This window comes from Columba livia, chromosome 10 (genome assembly GCF_036013475.1).
Source record: "Columba livia isolate bColLiv1 breed racing homer chromosome 10, bColLiv1.pat.W.v2, whole genome shotgun sequence".
NCBI lineage: Eukaryota > Metazoa > Chordata > Aves > Columbiformes > Columbidae > Columba > Columba livia.
In genome coordinates, this window is record NC_088611.1 from 18,491,184 (window position 1) to 18,500,211 (window position 9,028).

The following is a 9,028-nucleotide window of genomic DNA, read 5'->3' on the forward strand; positions in this document are numbered from 1 at the left end:
AAATATCGCTAATCGTATTACTAACCTAACTCTTTTCACATGTTGGAAGAAATTTAAAGAGAAAATTCCATATATGACCACGCTGTGTTCAACGCTTTCTAGCCAAATCTCAATTCGGGGCAAGTTCCTGGCTTGCAGATTCCAGTTCTGCTACACACAGGTGCGGACGAGCATGGAAACAGTCTGCCCAGCACCACATTGCCGACGAGTCACCTTCCCTGCCAGATTCTTCTCTGTCCATAACCTGCTTGCTTTCTTCTCCTGGATTTCTGCTCGCTATTCCCGGTCTCTCAAAGTGACCCTATTAAAAACCCTGCAATTCCATGCACGGTTTGGAACAATCACAGGGAAACACCAGTTTCCCCATTAGAATGCAAAAGCACGCAGCACAACAGCTCAGCGCATCGGCTTTCTCGAGTGCCTCCATCACTGGCTCAGCTCCCAACGTCACACGCAGACACATCGTTAATGTAACGCTCATCAATTTCTGCATTTTATGTGCAAGGCGTCACACAGGACTCCTGTGACCCCCCTTCAAGAAGTGAGACCAGAAAGGAGCAGACCTCAGTCAGCACTCCACTGTACACAGAATAAAACCCTTGTTTAGTAAAATACTGACCCCGCTGTTTTACAACACTCAGAATTGCAGCCTCTTTCTTTGCAGGTCCCACAGCAGTGCGGATATTCTCTCAGGACTACTCCTGTTCCAGGCTGCTGCCTTGAGATAAAGCAGCAGTTACAGAAAGTTTAGGTTTGAGAAAAGAAAGATCTCAAATTGCACCGATGTAACAGAAAACACACCTGCTCGGGGGGCCCAAACACTTGCTGCAAACTGTTGAAAAGGAATGTGTTCAAGGTGGAAAATGAGCTCTCCAGAACAACAGGACTTAACCACCCGCTTTCAGTACAGACAGTAAAATCAGTGCTGAGGGGGAAAAGGTGAACACATGGCCTTCCTGAAGTTAAAGGTATTGTGTTTCTCAGAAAGCCACCTTCTAACATTTTTTGCTGTTGCTGGAAAAATCATTGAACAGAGTGAAAAAGGCAGACAAGTCAGTCTCACCCGAGTTAATAATTTAAATGCATTTTTAAGGTAGCAAAACAGATTAAATTATTAAGCTTTCTATAAAGGCAGTCATTGCTGCCTCTGAGGATGAAGTTTCAGGAATATGATGACACTGACTTGTAAGGCTGTTTTTTTTAAACATTGCCTGACTCCAGCCATCATTTACTGCTGCACCATTCACTACCCACCCTCAAACCCTGGTACAGGGCTGCTCCCTGAAGACACTCGAGTCATTTGTCTGATTTTTGCTGATTAAAAAGTTATCCTGAGCTCCTCAAATAACAAAGTCCCCGAATAACTTCTGGCTGCATGAAAGACTTCTCAGCAGTCTTTGAAAACCTCATCCACATCACACCCGAACACAACACTCCAGCACTGGCCCCACAACCGCACGGCACAGGTGAAAAGCTCTTTCACAATCCCTTATTTGAGCATCAATTAAAGACCCACGCGTAATATTTTCCACGTTTCACACTGAGTGTTGCACTCCCAAGAGCGCGGCGAGGACCGGGAGGTCTCCGGCCGTGTCGGAAGGGCTGCCCGGCCCTGGCCCCGCCACCCGCCCGGTGCCTCCCCCGCCGCTCCGAACGCTGCCAAGGTCGCGGTGGCCGCAGCCGGTCCCGCTAACCCGGCACTCCCCGCTCAGCAGCCCCGCTTCACCGCCGCTCGCTGCCCAGCGGGGGCGGCTCCAGGCTCGGGGGTTACCCTGCCCACCGGAGCCCCCCCGGCTCGCCCCGCCCGGGAAGCCTCGCTGAGCCGCGGCCCCGCCGCTCCAGAGGGGCCGCGCCCATCCCCCCATACACAGACAAAGCGCGGCCCCCGGGCGGCACCTGCCGCCGGCCGCTGACCCCCGGTAACGCGCCGCCAGCGCCCCCCAGGCAGGGCGGGAGGCGGCGGCGGCGGCAGCTCTTGCCCCCCGCGCCGCAGGACCCCCATCCCCGCCGCCACTCACCTGCCGCGGCGGCCGCCCCGCTGCGCTCCCGCCGCCGCCGAGCAGCGATCCCGCACCGAACCGCGGGCCCGCCCCCGCCGCGCGCCCACCACACCCCGCCCCGCGGGGGCACGCGCCCCCTCGTCGCCACGCCCCTCCAGGCCCGGCTCCTCCAATAGCAGCCGGCCGCCTCTCAGAGGCCACGCCTTCCCGGCCGCCCCACCCGATAGGGGCCGGCTGACCCGCCCCCACGCTCGCGGCCAGTGGCGAGATCCCATTGGCTGCCGCCGGCGGGGCGCGGCCGTGCCCCCCTCATGGGTGCTGCCGCCAAAAGAAGTGGCAGGTGCCAGCCGGGCAAAGCGCTGCCGCAGAGGTGTTTGCAGCCAGTGTTGAGATCGGGACTAAAAACTATGTATTCCATATATATACTATATATATTTGGGGACAGACTTTTTATCAGGGCCTGTTGCGATAGGACAAGGGACGATGGTTTTAAACTAAAGGAGGGAGATTCAGGGTGGACATGAGGAAGAAACTGTTGCCCTGAGGGTGGTGAGAACCTGGCCCAGGTTGGCCAGAGAGGTGGTGGATGAACCATCCCTGGAGACATCCCAGGCCAGGCTGGACGGGGCTCTGAGCAACCTGAGCTGGTGAAGATGTCCCTGCTCATGGCAGGGGGCACTGGGGGAGCTGGGAAGGTCCTTCAACCCAAACTGTTCTATAATTCTGGAAGAAATTGCAGCATTTCTCTTCTCTGAATTTTATAGCAATGTAACTTTGGTTCAACAAGCCTTTGTCTTCAGCCAAGAGGTGTGGGTGAGTGGGAATTGACAGCGGTGCAGCACACACAGGGAGCAAAATCTGATAGCAAAACCAGTTTCTACTTATTTAGGAATCACCCTGTACAAACACAGCGCTGGGTGGCTGAGATACAGCACCGTTCCCACTTGCAGAGTATGTGGGAACCAGGACATTAGCGAGATTCAAGAATGTGACAAAAGCGTAGTTATCTCTAGTTAGAGAACAGTGAAGAACATACCATTCCGGCTGAAAGTCAGTGGAGACAAAAGCATCATAAAGCAGAGCGCCTGGAGTAATATGTGTAATATAAACCAATTGCTGGTTTTGTGATTTTTATTCCTGCGAAGCTGGAAGGTCCAGTCATGAGAAGAGCAGAGGCTGGTGCTGTGTATAACAAACAGAAGCATTTCTTGCCCCCAAGAACTGATTGCATAAAAACCTCTCTCTGAATTAGTTCTGTCAGTAAAAGCTCTACAGACAGACAGAATTAATGCTCCCATTTTTCTTGCTGACACTGTAACTTCTGTGTTCTCCAGATGTGCTGCTCTCTGTTCTGTTGTTGATCAGCAAATGTACAGTTATTCTAACAACTGACTTGCTATCTACGCACAGTGACCAACTCTATTTACTGAATACAATTACACAGCCCAGTGCCCATTTCCCTGCTGAGCTGACTGCCAGATGCTCGAAAACCCCAGACAAAAGATGAAGTTGTGCCTTTATCACTTGGCCACAAATTCTGTGTGGAGAAAGAGGAGATACCTGAGGACATGCAGAAGTGATGTGGTAGCTGTAGGTCGAAGCAGACTCTGAGGAAAAGGAAACAGGCACTGGCCAGGCTTGTGCAAAGGACAGAATTAGCTGTATGCCAGGGATGCCCATCACTTGTTTTTTGGGTAGACGAAGCTGCAGAGCTCCACTCAAGACACAAAGCTGCTCTGAAAGTCTGAATCAGGCTTCCCTCCCACATGCATTTCTGGCATTTCAGAGGAACATAGTTGGTACAAGTCCCATGTCCAGAAGTGTCATTAAACATCTACTCTTTTTGTTACAATCAATCAGCCTCTCACACTCCCACCCCTGGCCCAAAAAAGCGACTATTTTATGAGGAAAAAAATATGTCTGAAAGTTTAGAGATGCTGAACGGTCCCCAGGATCTGACAGCACAATCACAGTCCCCCAGAGGAAGGATTATTTCAGAGACAGATGCCAGCTGCCTCTCTGGACCTTGGCTCCTTGGCACTCTTATTCTGGGGAATCCTTGGGACCCACCGTATGCAGAAGCCTGTAAGGACCCCCATCAGGAGATGATCCCTTACTTGCTCCTCTCAACACACAGAGAAAAACCCCATCCCACTACCACACCCAACCCACTGAATTGCTCTTCAGGTTAGAGCTCTCTGAACAGAATATTATCACTTCATCATATGATCAGAGACATTTTAACTGCGCTCAAGCAGCTTCCACCAAAATCCAGTTTTGGTGACTAAGTGTTAAAAAACCCCAAATTCTTCTTTGCTCCAACACATCCCTGAATCAAAACACTAATCTGCTTTGTGCCTTTTCTCCAGAGCCAGTCCCAACCTGCAGCCCCTTCCATCTGGTAAAAAACATCTGCAAGCTCCACTTTAAAAGGAGCAAAAAGCAAATTCTCCTCCTGTCCATGGTGGGGTCTGTGTTGGCAGCAGTGCGAGAAGAGCTTCTGTGCACTTGAAGGATGTCCTAGTGCCCCCCTCCTACCCCTCTTACTGCACTTAAAGCCCTCTGGAGTGATCAGGATATCATAAAATCACCACAGGATCACACGTTCCCTCTGCATGGAGGAGTTTTGATTGGTCTGCACAAAAATCTTCTGCAGTTCTTAAAAATGAACCAGAGAAAAAGCTAGTTATCAAACATCACACAGCTGAAAACTGTGTTACACAAAGAACAAGCATTGAGGAACAAATTTAAACAGTTTCTGATTTCCATTTGTTCAGAAGCTTTTTTTAATGCATATTTAAATCCATAAAGGATCCTCCTCTATAAAAGCCCTTGTTCGTGGCTGGTTCTAAGCAGGTTAGCTAAGTTTCTTACGTAACTATTATGATAATCACAAGGCTAGCAGCTGCTTATGCTCCTTTTGATTTTCTTCTTACTCTTCCTCCCTTCCAAGCAGGAGATGAGGTGGGTTAAGAAAGTCACGAGGGATATCTGAATACTGTCTGTAGCTTCTGGGAATAAACTGCATTTAGAGCAGTAATTCAGGGACCAAGGGGAGGCTGACTACATCCACCCTACTTGAAATCTGACTCTCTTGCTTTCAAGTTTCCAGTTTGTCAGAACATTTAGAAATGGCATGACGGTTTTCATTACCCTCAACTGGGCACCTCCAGGTTTGCTAGCAGCACGCTGTCGGCGTTCAGGGATCTGCTTTTGAACATGCCTCAAAAATAGTGTGATCTGAACCCAGTGTCCCAGAACCTGCAGGAACAGAGTAAGAGCCTCTCTTGTCACACACCGATTTGCACACGGTTACTTTTCTTTCGGTGAGACACAGCAAAACAAGCTCAGGATGCTTGTGACAATCCCTTTATCTTGGAACTCTGTGGCCCAAGCATTTGCACGACATGTCCAGTGTCATAATGAACAAGTTTTCCAACACTGCATGTGGGGCTCCAGCCACAGATTGTCACAATCACCCCCACAAAGACCAAGAACTGGATGTATTTGATGGAGCAGATTATATACACAAAACTAATATGGAGGGTTGGGTGATCAGCTCACTGAATCAACATAGATGATGTGTTTTCTTTTGTTTTTTTTTTTTAAATACAAGTATTGAAGCACAGGAAAGTTCCTGAGAGCTTGTGATATGCCAGTATTCCAATAAAATAATCTTTAATGGGCCAGCTTGCTTCAGGCAAACTGACAGGAAGGCCAGTGCAGGCTGCAGCCATTTAGAGGCTCACAACACAAGTGTGCAAAGTTCCATGAAAAACAGCCTTTAAAAAAAGCTCCTTATAGTATTTCAAAATTGGTCAAGAAGTCACTTTACAAATTTGATTCTGAAAAATAATTACTAAGGCGATAGTTTTAGGGTCATACTTCACGGCAGCTGTGCACACACGTGCTCTCCCTCTGTCCCGGCGCCCAACGCCACATGGCCTGTAGTAAACCGAGCAATTATTTTCCCAGAACAACAGTCTCTCATCCTGCTATAACTTGCACTATAGAATAACCTGCACTAGGATGACTAAGGCATCAAATTATCCATAGACTCTCCCCCTTTATTAAAAAAAAGAAAAAGCACTGAAAACAGTATAGTTTGAAAACTCTTCACTGAATCCATCCTGTCCCGGACAGGATCTGCCTGTATCTGTACCAAACCTAGTGATATTTGTCTAAACCATTCCTAAAACCTTCCCACGATGGAAACTCCAAAACCTTGCCACAACCATAATTACCTGAAGTCTTAATTCTCCTTAAAAATAAAAACTGTGGCCCGGCTGTTTTTTTGCTTTATTTAAGCTCACACCTTCTTAGATTATCCACCAAGTGCCAAACACCAGAAATTGCATTTCTCTCTGTTTTATGAGGAAGGTCACAAATAGAACTTGCTAGCAAAAATCTGGCAATAAGATACAGTTCTAAATATATTCTAGACAAACCCAGCATTGTCTCCCTTTTCTGAGCTTGTGAACCTCACACCTACTGTAAATCTCAGTCCTGCTTCTGAAGTAAACGGGACATCTCTACCACTCCTCAGCTCCTGAAAGATGGAAGTATTTGTTTTTAGAAGATACTCTGTGAAAAAAACCATCTTTTGCAAACAGACAGTTACAATGAAATCAACGGGAGCACCTGCAATTTTTCACCAGGATGTTGGAACATGCAGAACTCTAGTGTTAATGAATAAATATATATATCCTGATTGTGATACCACATATAATTGGTTTTGTCCTATATTCATAAGTAACATTTGCTACTTCTTTCATGAGTGGAAGGAATGGCAACTTTTCTCTTCAGAATACCCCTACTGTTAGAAGTCTGTGGTGACCGCATTAGGAGTTATTTCCACGGCTACCAGGCTGTTTGCTTTTGAGTTACTCGTGGTTTCTCCCGGAGCAGTAAGAACTCAAAATAACTCCACACGGGCCAAGCTCAGGCCACTGCCACCCTTTTTTCTATAGTTAATGTCTGTCAAAGGGCTTCCTGTTGCTCTTATTAGGTTCCCTCTTTAACTTATATTCCGTGTCTTGATTGATAGTGGAATTAGCTTCAATTGGCCCCGGTGTTCTCTGACCAATACACAATGCCTAGGGCAGTCCCTGGCCTCACTAGACCTGTACAAACTATCGCAGCCACCGTCCCTCCTACCTGACGAGTATTTGGGACACAGGCCTGGCTGAGCCATCCTGCCCAGAGCGGGCTTTGCTCACAGAAAGAGCAAGAACTGAAGTCTCGAAAGGCTTTAGCAGGCAGAATTTTAGTGTTGAGGGAAAGCTTCAGCTGGGAGACCTCATTCCAAAAGCAAAGTTCAACTAATTATTATAAACTTCATTAATAATCCATAGGTATGCAACAGATAACCTTTTAAAAAAACATAACAACCACCCCCCAAAAAACCCTAAAATAGCCCAGAAGAGCACAGGCAATTAACTATTCATTTAGCCATGGCTGAATCATCAGGAAACATGTGCTTGGTGTAAATCGCTCTCAGTACTGCAAAAGTACCTGAACTACTGTGAGCAAACACATCCATACAGTTGTGCTGGTTTTGTTCAAACATGTGTATTTGCTGCCTGCGTTACCATAACAAAGATTTAGCATGAAGTACTGAACAGATTACGCGTATAGTCTGTGTTTTAGTGTCTTTCTGGATATCGCCTTCAGCTGGCGGAAGGTACAGCTGTTCCTGCTGCAGCCGCGCCTTCTGGCTTTGGGGTACAAGTGCGGCACCGCGCCAAACTACACACTTAGATCATTCCCACAACGGAGCGATGATTAATCCAGAATTGAGGGAATACACAAATCTGCCCTCCTCATTATTATATAGACAGTTAATTATGGGTTTTTTTTCCTAATTGAAATTATTTTGCTGTCACTTCACATATGAGGATTCCACAGAAGAGCAGAAATAAGAGAACCTCAGTAATCACTTGTGAGTTCTGCCAGCTCTACATACAGAAGCTATTCCTGAATCTTCCAAACTCCCTCCACAGGCTGAGATCCAGTTATTCTCATCTTCAAACACATCACACCATCCATCCAGCTCTTCTCAAATTTCAGGTCACGTATTTCAAACTCATTTATCACAGATCTGTTTGCTACTGTTCTCATCGACTGACTTCTTCCCATACCTCTAGGTAACGTTACAGCTACCTGCCATCAAACATTCTTTAAACGGGTAAAAAGCAGATCTCTTCAGGACAATAAACAACTCCTGGGTTTTTTATTCTCTTCTTTATTGGATACAAGCTTAGCCTTGGACCTCTACCCATTTTTGATGCCACCAAGTACAATTCAGTGAGAGTTGCCCCAACTTTGAAGTTTAGCTGCCTAACATCCAGCATTTTAAAACCATGCTCATGTATATACAATCCTTAATTTTCAGCAATGCTGAGTATCTAAAACTCAGCTAGTTATGTATTAAGGCAGCCTAACTTTATGTAGTTAAATTGAAGGGGAAAGGAAAAAAACCCAAAAAAAACTACAAACCAAACAAAAATAATCCAAACAAAACTACAAAAAACTAAACAGTACAAAACGCTTAGTGACAAGTGTTGCCAAATTACAAATAGAACCATTGTATTATCCCTTCCCCTTTAATTACACACTTGTCTCTGATTTTCATCAAGCTCCTTCAAGAAGTATAACCTGTAAAAATATTCGGGAAATGAGAAAATGAAATATTACAGATTTACAAAACTGCATTGGTTTATGTGTACACTTCTTGATACAGCCAGGCTATGGGAACTTTTATCCTAGTTCTCAAGGCATCGCATCAAACAGCTTCCCTGACAAATGCTTGTTATTCACTTCATACTACAAATCTATTTTTATCAATGTATAAATCAGCAGTGGTCCTTCCCAAAAACATTTTGCATACTTCCTCTCCTTTACAAGCAGTGAATCATCACAGATCTTTCCTAAGATTGTTTGCTTATTCAGTTGTGTTATAATAGCACCTAACGATACCAAATGAAGTCAGTGCAAATGTCCCTGTCCCAAAGATGTTCCAGTCTTAG

At 46.3% G+C, this 9,028-nt stretch overlaps 1 protein-coding gene across 3 annotated transcripts in view; it reads right to left on the reverse strand.

Annotated features, from left to right (window-relative positions):
- The window catches only part of PLXNB1 (plexin B1), an 81,343-nt gene extending 79,205 nt beyond the window's left edge, over positions 1-2,138 (reverse strand). For all 3 annotated transcript variants that reach the window (XM_065074616.1, XM_065074613.1, XM_065074615.1), the window contains exon 1: positions 2,019-2,138. The gene's annotated coding sequence lies outside the window, so the exon portion shown is untranslated. The remainder of the gene's footprint in view (positions 1-2,018) is intronic.
- Positions 2,139-9,028: the final 6,890 nt, after the last annotated feature.